At 33.4% G+C, this 8,663-nt stretch overlaps 1 pseudogene; it reads left to right on the forward strand.

Moving 5' to 3' along the window:
• The first annotated feature begins 4,362 nt into the window (after nucleotides 1-4,362).
• LOC131492251 (olfactory receptor 2L8-like) lies at nucleotides 4,363-5,291 on the forward strand (annotated as a pseudogene).
• The last annotated feature ends 3,372 nt before the right edge of the window (nucleotides 5,292-8,663 follow it).

Consider the following 8,663-nt stretch of genomic DNA (forward strand, 5'->3'; position numbering starts at 1 on the left):
AGCAATGGAAAACTTCTTTGGCAAATGTATATTCTTGCTACAGCTATACAAATAATCAGACCAAATCTAATGTGACCAGACTATTTAATGATCTGAAAGATTTTTCTTCGAAATTAGTTTGTTTCAGAAGAAAATTCTATATTGTCTAGTATCTAGAGGACACCTTTCCAGATCTGCCACTGGATCACTCTATAGTTTTAAATAATTTACTTCTAATCACTTGGAATCCATGTTTCATCTTTATAATAATGAACCTATGTTGAAAAATCTATTTTTTCTGTAAATATGTGAATCAAAAAAGTGACATGCTTTACAAATTTTGTTTGCAATTGAATACAAACGTGGGAAACATGAGAAACATAATACATACAAGCTAAATAATGCCTAATAAATTAAATTAAATTAAAATGGTAATATGGAATTTATTTTTAAACCGGACATAAGAGAATTTCCTTCACCATGATGTAGGAATGAACTGAATATATACATTTACAACTTGATCTACAGAGGAGATAATAGAGAGGAGGACATTTCTTTGTAAATAAAATCACCCAAGGACACTGATATTGGGGCAAAACATGGATTAGAATTCATTTAGAGGACCTGGGAGTGATTGAGAGGATCTGGGAGTGCTGTGGGTATTCTCTACCTCATGGATTAAAGTTGTATTGCTGCAGGGAGCAACTGGAAATATAATTAAAACATCAAATTAGAGGAAAGAGGAAATATATTGAAATGAAGAAAATATAGGCACTTATCCAATTCATTTGGTCATTAAAGGAACTTACACACCTTCTTGACTCTCTTGCATCTATAGTAAATTTTATTTTAATAGCTTTATATTTTTCTTTTTATTTCTCTTTTAGTTTTGAGCAGCTAAAAATAATCTTTTATTTCATAACTGTTACCAAAATTTTTAGTTATAAGATTAAATTAAAATAAAAATTAATATATAAATATTTTCATCTATCTACCAAGCATTTAAATTTAGGCAGAAAATCCCAAGAATTCACTTAAATCTCTGAAACTTGATTTATCATCTGCAAACATCCATAGCCATATTTATGGCTATATCAACCTCAAGAGTTGATTAAAGGATTAAAGAAAATTGATTCTTGGTACAAATCTTGACACATGTTAGGTCCTACCCAGTGGAGATGGCCACTGAAAGTGTATAGTTCTATTTTTTCTACCATGTATGGACCTTGTTTGTGTTCAAGGTTTAGTTCTCCAACTCACCTAGAAACCATTTGTGTCCCTTTTTCTCCACTGCATATTGCCAGTAATGCTGAGGACCAAACCAAAGTTTTAGTGAAATTTAAAAGATTGAAGCAGGTGCAATTTTTTCCACATTGTATGTAAATAGATTAGTTTTCATTATTTCACTGGGTAAAATCAAAATAAAAGGGAAATAATCTTATCATTTTACCTAAAAAATATAGTTCTTTACTTTAGATCTTGAAACAGGTATTTAATAGCTATGGTGGCTTTCTTGTCAGATGCAAAACTTCTTTCAATGATATCACATGGCAAGTTATTTAGCATGTAAGAACAAAGGAAGATAGATAATCAAAATCACTGCCTTAGCAGTCATGTGATATGGCATTATTTTTGTTCTGTGTTGTTTTTTCTCATGATTAAACAGAAATAATACTAACTACCTCATGGAATTTTTGTCATAACTGGCCCTGTATAAAATATAAAAGATAGAAGTAGTAACAATGTTAATGTCCTTGGTAATTACAATTATTACATTTTCAATCTGGTTGATAATTGAAACTACTAATACAAATTATAGCCATGATATCAGTCTAATATGCTCTTCTCATGCCTATCCAAATGCCACTTTATAAACAAAGCTAGATCTCCCAGTATTTCCTTTGCACATTGACAGTAAGCACACAATAATTGAAAATCAGTTGTTTCACATAGACCCTAACCCTGCTGCAAGTACTTCACAGTGGATTTGGAGATTCACATCTGCAAATTTTGTCAAATTTTGTCAAAATTTGTCAAATTTGTCAAATTTTGTCAAAAATTTTACTATGTAAATTAGGAACTGAAATTACTTTTATATCACTTTAATATGTTATACAAATAATGTATGGACATGGCATCAACAAACCACAGAGTTGAATGATGGTCCCATAACCCACTCCTCTTGAAACCCAAAGCTAATACTTCAAGTTATTTTACAATCTTTTCCAATACTTCCTGTGTTTTAAACAATATGCTTATCTTCTAATGCTTTATTCTTAAATCCCAAATACCAAGACCATAATTTGTAATTTAGGCCATTGTGGATTAAGTCTCACCTCCTCCTTATATCATCAACCTTTTCTCTCCTCCCACCTCTAGCCCCCCATTCTCTCAACAGAGTTACATTCAACTTTATGTTTAAGGACATGCATTGATGGTATTGTTCCATCTTCTAGAATTTATTGTTTGCATATAAAATATATAACATCATTAAGAAACATGGGTTTGTTTTATTTATACTACTGGATATATTTATTCTCATATTATCATAATTTCTCTCAATAAGATTTTAGAGCACCTATTTAGCTTATATTAAGAATTACCAAGAAACTGTTTTCAAGAAACTAGTGTTTTCATGAAAATTCCATTTGATAAATTAATTCTAGTTTATTTTTCTGTGTTCTTTGCATCCTCTTTGAACATTGTAGTTCATGTATAATGGTTTCTAAAATTGTTTTGTATAACATGTAAAATAAGTAAATATTTTGTCAAAAATAAATTGATGTCATATGCATTTATAAGAATATCCATAAGTATATGTTGGGTCATTTTATACTATTCCTCATTCTCTTATCATTCTAATATCAAATTTTATGTTCCATTGTTGCACTATTTCTGGTTAATTTCATCAATTGATTGTTTGAAACTTTCATTAATTTTTATGTTAATTATTATCCTTTTTATTTCCAGAAGTCTTTTATTGATATTTGGCACTTCAGTTTATATAGAACATGATATTTTTTACTTATATTTAACAAATTCTCATTTTTCTCTGAAGACATCAGATTTTTTTGAAATGTTTTCTTGCATTTATCCCAATCATTTTAATTCAGTGTCTGTCTGTGTGTAAAGGTGTGTGTGTGGGTAGGTGGGGGTGTGATTACATCTGTCTTTCTTGTAAAGCCTTCCTCAAGAATTTAATGGCTTTGGTTCTAGAAAAGCATTAGAGACTGAAGAACTACTATCCATTCTAGGTATAACATACTGAGCTTACTCACTGATGGTATTCCTCTGGAGAAGATTCCCACCACTCATTTCCACGTAGAATACTCTCAAAATGACATTTTGCCATCTCCTTTTATGTTTCTTAAAGTTTTTTTTTTCCCAAAAAAGTTCTTAACTTTTTTTTTTATCTCTGATTCCTTCCTCTTCTCTCTTTCCCAGTTTCTTTAAATTTATGCTGATTTTTTCTCATTATTATGTTAGTTGAGTTTAATGACAAAGAGGTGATACATATATGGATAAACTCTCATACTTATCTAGAAATAGAAAGAATTTTAAATAAGAAAAACAAGAGGGAAAAAGGACTGGGTAAGGAAAAGTGCCCTAAGGCCAATGCATAATGTTGAATAACTGCTGAGAAGCAGATGAACAGAATATGCATCTTTTCATAATGCTTGAGCAGAGTCATGTAAACTATAACAAATTCACAGAATAAGGTTTCATGGAAGGGGTTTCCTAAACTAGAGCATTTGAATGTTGAGGGGGGAAGAAAAAATATGCTTCATATAAACATATTTGACAATAATTATTAATTGTAGATTTCTAGGGGAAAAAGCAGATAATGATGCTTAGGATCTAGAAAGCTTGATTTGGCAAGATTTTGGAGGAAAACTAAAAAAAAAGAGTATGTGAGCATGACTGATAGGCTACTCTATTTTCAGAAATAGTGCTTAATTATAAAAGGAAAAATCATTGTCTAAGGGTCATAAAATGTATTCAGATATGGGTCTATAAGTTATGCATTTACATTGATTTACAATGAGTATATTATAAAACCTATAAGTTCTGATGTTGATATCTAAATTTATGTAGAAACATAAAACATATATTTCAATAAAATCATTACAGAAATATATTATTCTTAGACATTTACAGATTTGTCTATGAAATATTTCATAGACATATGCATGTCCTATAAATATTTTATCTATGAAATTAAAACTGGCAGGTTTGTTTTATCAAAATATGTGTTAAGTTTTTTAAGAGTTACAATGTTTCATTAATAAATCACAGTTTGGAACAAAAATAATGAATTAACAAGAGCTTAATTTTCTGTACGTAATGCATGTTTCTCTTTAGGGAAAGCTAAATTAATGTCCCATGGAAAATAGTAACCAAACATCTACTGATTTTTTCTTATTGGGATTATCCCCACCATCAGGAATTGGCCTGTTCTTCTTCATTTTTGTTTTTCTCATTTTCCTAATGGCTCTTTTTGGCAACCTGTCCATGATCATCGTCATCCTCCTGGACATCCATCTCCACACACCCATGTATTTTCTACTTAGTTCTCCCTCATGGACCTGAACTACATCTACACCATTGTCCCCAAGATAGCTTCCAATTATCTCTTTGGAAACAAGTTGATTTCTTTCATTGGGTGTGGAGTTCATAGTTTCCTCTTCATTACCTTAGCTGGTGCAGAAGGATTATTATTGGCCCGTATAGCTTATGATCATTATGTGGCCATTTGCTTTCCTCTTCACTATGCCATTCGTATGACAAAAAGATTACGTGTGCTGATGATAACAGGATCTTGGATAATGAGCTCGATCAACTCCTGTGCTCACACTGTATATGCCCTCCATATCCCTTACTGTCAATCCAGAACCATAAATCATTTCTTCTGTGATGTCCCGGCCATGTTGACTCTGGCTTGCATGGACATTTGGGTCTATGAGTACACGGTGTTTGTGAGCACGACACTCTTCCTTGTGTTACCTTTCATTGGCATTGCATGTTCCTATGGCCGAGTTCTCCTCACCATCTGCCACATACACTCAACAGAAGGGAGGAAGAAGGCCTATTCCACCTGTGGCACACACCTCACTGTGGTGACTTTCTACTATGCACCCTTTGCTTACACTTACCTACACCCAAGATCGCTGAGAACTCCAACAGAGGACAAAATTCTGGCCGTCTTCTACACCATCCTGACCCCAATGCTCAACCCCATCATTTACAGCCTGAGAAACAAGGAGGTGATGGGAACCCTGAGAAGATTGATTCAGAGGATCTGCTCTGTATAAGTGTCGACAAAGTTCTCATTAATCCTGCTGCTTTAGAAATACATCATTTTTACCTTTTACACTCATTGGGAACAATGCCATTCCAAGATTGAAGACAAAGATTATATTAATCTAGAAAATTAAGATAATTGACACTTGACAAATTTTATATTCCCAATTACTCTATTATTGTGGGAGTTTTTCAATAAATATAAATGGCATATATTTCCCCTTAATATGTGGGTAATAAGATTTTATTAATACATTGAAATGAGATTGGAAACAGTCCAACTTGATGGTATTATCCATTATAATAGTTCTAATATATTTACCATATCACCCCAAATAGATAAAATAGGACAAAAGAACAAGAAATGCTATAACATTGCCAGATTTATTTGAAATCAATGCAAACACACACACACACATACACACACACACACACACACACACACACACACACATCAATGGATACTTAGGATACTTATGTTGTTTCCCTATCTTATCTTCTTAGCTATGGTGTATAATGCTGTAAGTGACATAGAGATCATATCTTTTACAAGGAGTATTGTTGTATTACTTGGATAAATATGCAGCAGTGGAATTGATGGATCATATGGTAGTACCATTCTTAATGTCATGGGAAACCTCCATAGGTTTCTCCATAATGACTGCACCTGTTTACATTCCCAGCAATAGTGAAGAGACTCCCATTTTCCCACATCCTCACCAACACTTCTTATTCCCTGTCTTTTTGATAATAGCTGTTCTAAATATTTAAGATGATATCTCACTGTGATTTGTATTTGCATTCCCTGATAACTTATGATATTCATTTTTTTGTATCTTTATCCATGTGATTATTCTTCAGAAAATGATCCTTCCTCACAACTCTGCAAATTTGTACTCTTTTTTTTAAATTTTGAATTATATGTGTTCTTTATATATTTTGCATACCAGCCCCTTTTCACACATATGACCTCCAAGTATATTTTCCCTATTCAATAGGTTGTCTTTTAATTTTGTTGATGGTTCCATTTGCTGTGCAAATTTTTAGTTTGAAATAGTCCCACTTGATTATTTTTACTTTTGTTCTTTTTGCCATTAGTGTAAGATAATATATTATATAATATATATTATAACATATATAATACATATATATATAATATATTATATTATATATTATATTAATTATATTATATTATATATGTCATATATTATATATGTTATATATATATATATATATAATATATAATACATTTAATTATATAGACCTCTGTCTAGAAGTTAACCACTTGTTTTTTTCTAGAAATTTTATCGTGTCACTTTTTACATTTTATTTAGTCCATTTTATTTTATTTTATTTTGATTTTTATTTTTTTAAAGTTTTTTATGTTTATTTATTTTTGAGAGAGAGAGAGAGAGAGAGAGAGACAGGGCATGAGCAGGGGAGGGGCAGAGTGTGAGGGAGACACAGAATCCAAAACAGGCTCCAGGCTCTGAGCCATCAGCACAGAGCCCAATGCAGGGCTCGAACCCACGAACCATGAGATTGTGACCTGAGCCCAAGTCGGACGTTCAACCGACTGAGCCACCCAGGTGCCCCTATTTAGTCCATTTTAAACTAATATTCGTGTAGAGTTTAAGATAATGTTCTAATTTCATTTTTTTTTTTGCATGTGGCCATCCACTTTCCCAACTGCAAATTACATAGAATATTTATTTATTGAATAGTCTGTCTTTTCTCCATAGTATATTCTTAACTTCCTTGTTGTAAATTAGTTGACCATATATTCATGGGTTTATTTCTGGTCTGGGCTTCCTTACTTTTCCTCATCTTTAGAATACACTGAGCGCCACAGTTCCATGCCATTCTCACTGTCTTTGCATCTCTTAGAGAAGTATGCATCCACACTTTCTCTACACTGTTTAGGAAGCACAGAAGTATTTTAGGATCGCTGTGTTATCTGGGATTTATAGGTTGTTTGGGATTCAGTACTTCTCTGATTTAACAGAGACTTATCTCAATATGTCTATCATCTGGTATTCACCCATAGTTGTTGTGGTTCCTTAAGGATAAGTCTGCCCTGAAATCACACCTACAGGTTCCATTGTATCCTATATTCACATTCTACTGAATTTTGAACTCAAATCCCCACATATATTGTGGGTAGTTCTGAGTTATGAACTAAAATGTCTTCATTTGCTATAGAAATTTAGATTAGTACAACCATATCTACACACCTAATAAAATGTTTTCCTCATTTTGCTGCACACATGTGTTTCATGCTGTAAGAATAAATATTCCTAATTGCCTGAGTACACCAGGGATAGTCTGCTCTTATATTCAAAAACAAGTTTTTTTTTTTTTTTTTTTTTTTTAATTTATTTTTGGGACAGAGACAGAGCATGAACGGGGGAGGGGCAGAGAGAGAGGGAGACACAGAATCGGAAACAGGCTCCAGGCTCCGAGCCGTCAGCCCAGAGCCCGACGCGGGGCTCGAACTCACGGACCGCGAGATCGTGACCTGGCTGAAGTCGGACGCTTAACCGACTGCGCCACCCAGGCGCCCCTCAAAAACAAGTTTTTATTTTAAGCTTGGTAAAAGTAACTTTAATTTTTCCTAGTCAATCTAGACTAGGCTAAAAATTCAGTGCCAAAAATGCTCAGTAATTCTCTTGGTAGAAATTATCAATATATTCAGACTTCTGGTTTCTAGGTTTTCCCATAAGAAATCTGGGAATCTGTTGTTATTTTACCAAGTAAAAATGTAAACAGATTGAAATATTGAGAACTTTGTTTATATCCAGAAAATAAAGAAGAATAAATGCTCTGTCGGCTGAGCATCAGACTTTGGCTCAGGTCATGATCTCGTGGTTCATGAGTTTGAGTCCCACGTTGGACTCTGTGCTGACAGCTCAGAGCCTGGAGCCTGTTTCAGATTCTGCCCCTCCCTTTCTCTATGTCACTCCCCAGCTTGTACTCTGCCTCTCCCTTTGTCTCTCAAAAATATAAGGAACATTGACCAAGTGGGATTTATACCTGAGATGCAGGGCTGGTTCAATATCTACAACACAAATAACGTGATTCCTCACAGCAATAAAAGAAAGCACAAGAACCATGTGATCCTCTCAATAGATGAAGAGAAATCATTTGACAAAATACAACATCTTTTCTGATAAAAAAAAACCCTCATGAAAGTAGGGATAGAAGGAGCACACCTCGAGATCATAAAAGCCATATATGAATGGCCCAACGCTAACAATATCTTCAAAGGGAAAAAATGAATGCTTTCCCCCTAAGGTCAGGAACAAGACAGGGATGTCCACTCTTGCCACTGTTATTCAACATAGTATTGGAAGTCTTAGCCTGTGCAATATGACAACACAAAG

The sequence above is a fragment of the Neofelis nebulosa genome, chromosome 1 (genome assembly GCF_028018385.1).
Source record: "Neofelis nebulosa isolate mNeoNeb1 chromosome 1, mNeoNeb1.pri, whole genome shotgun sequence".
Lineage (NCBI taxonomy): Eukaryota > Metazoa > Chordata > Mammalia > Carnivora > Felidae > Neofelis > Neofelis nebulosa.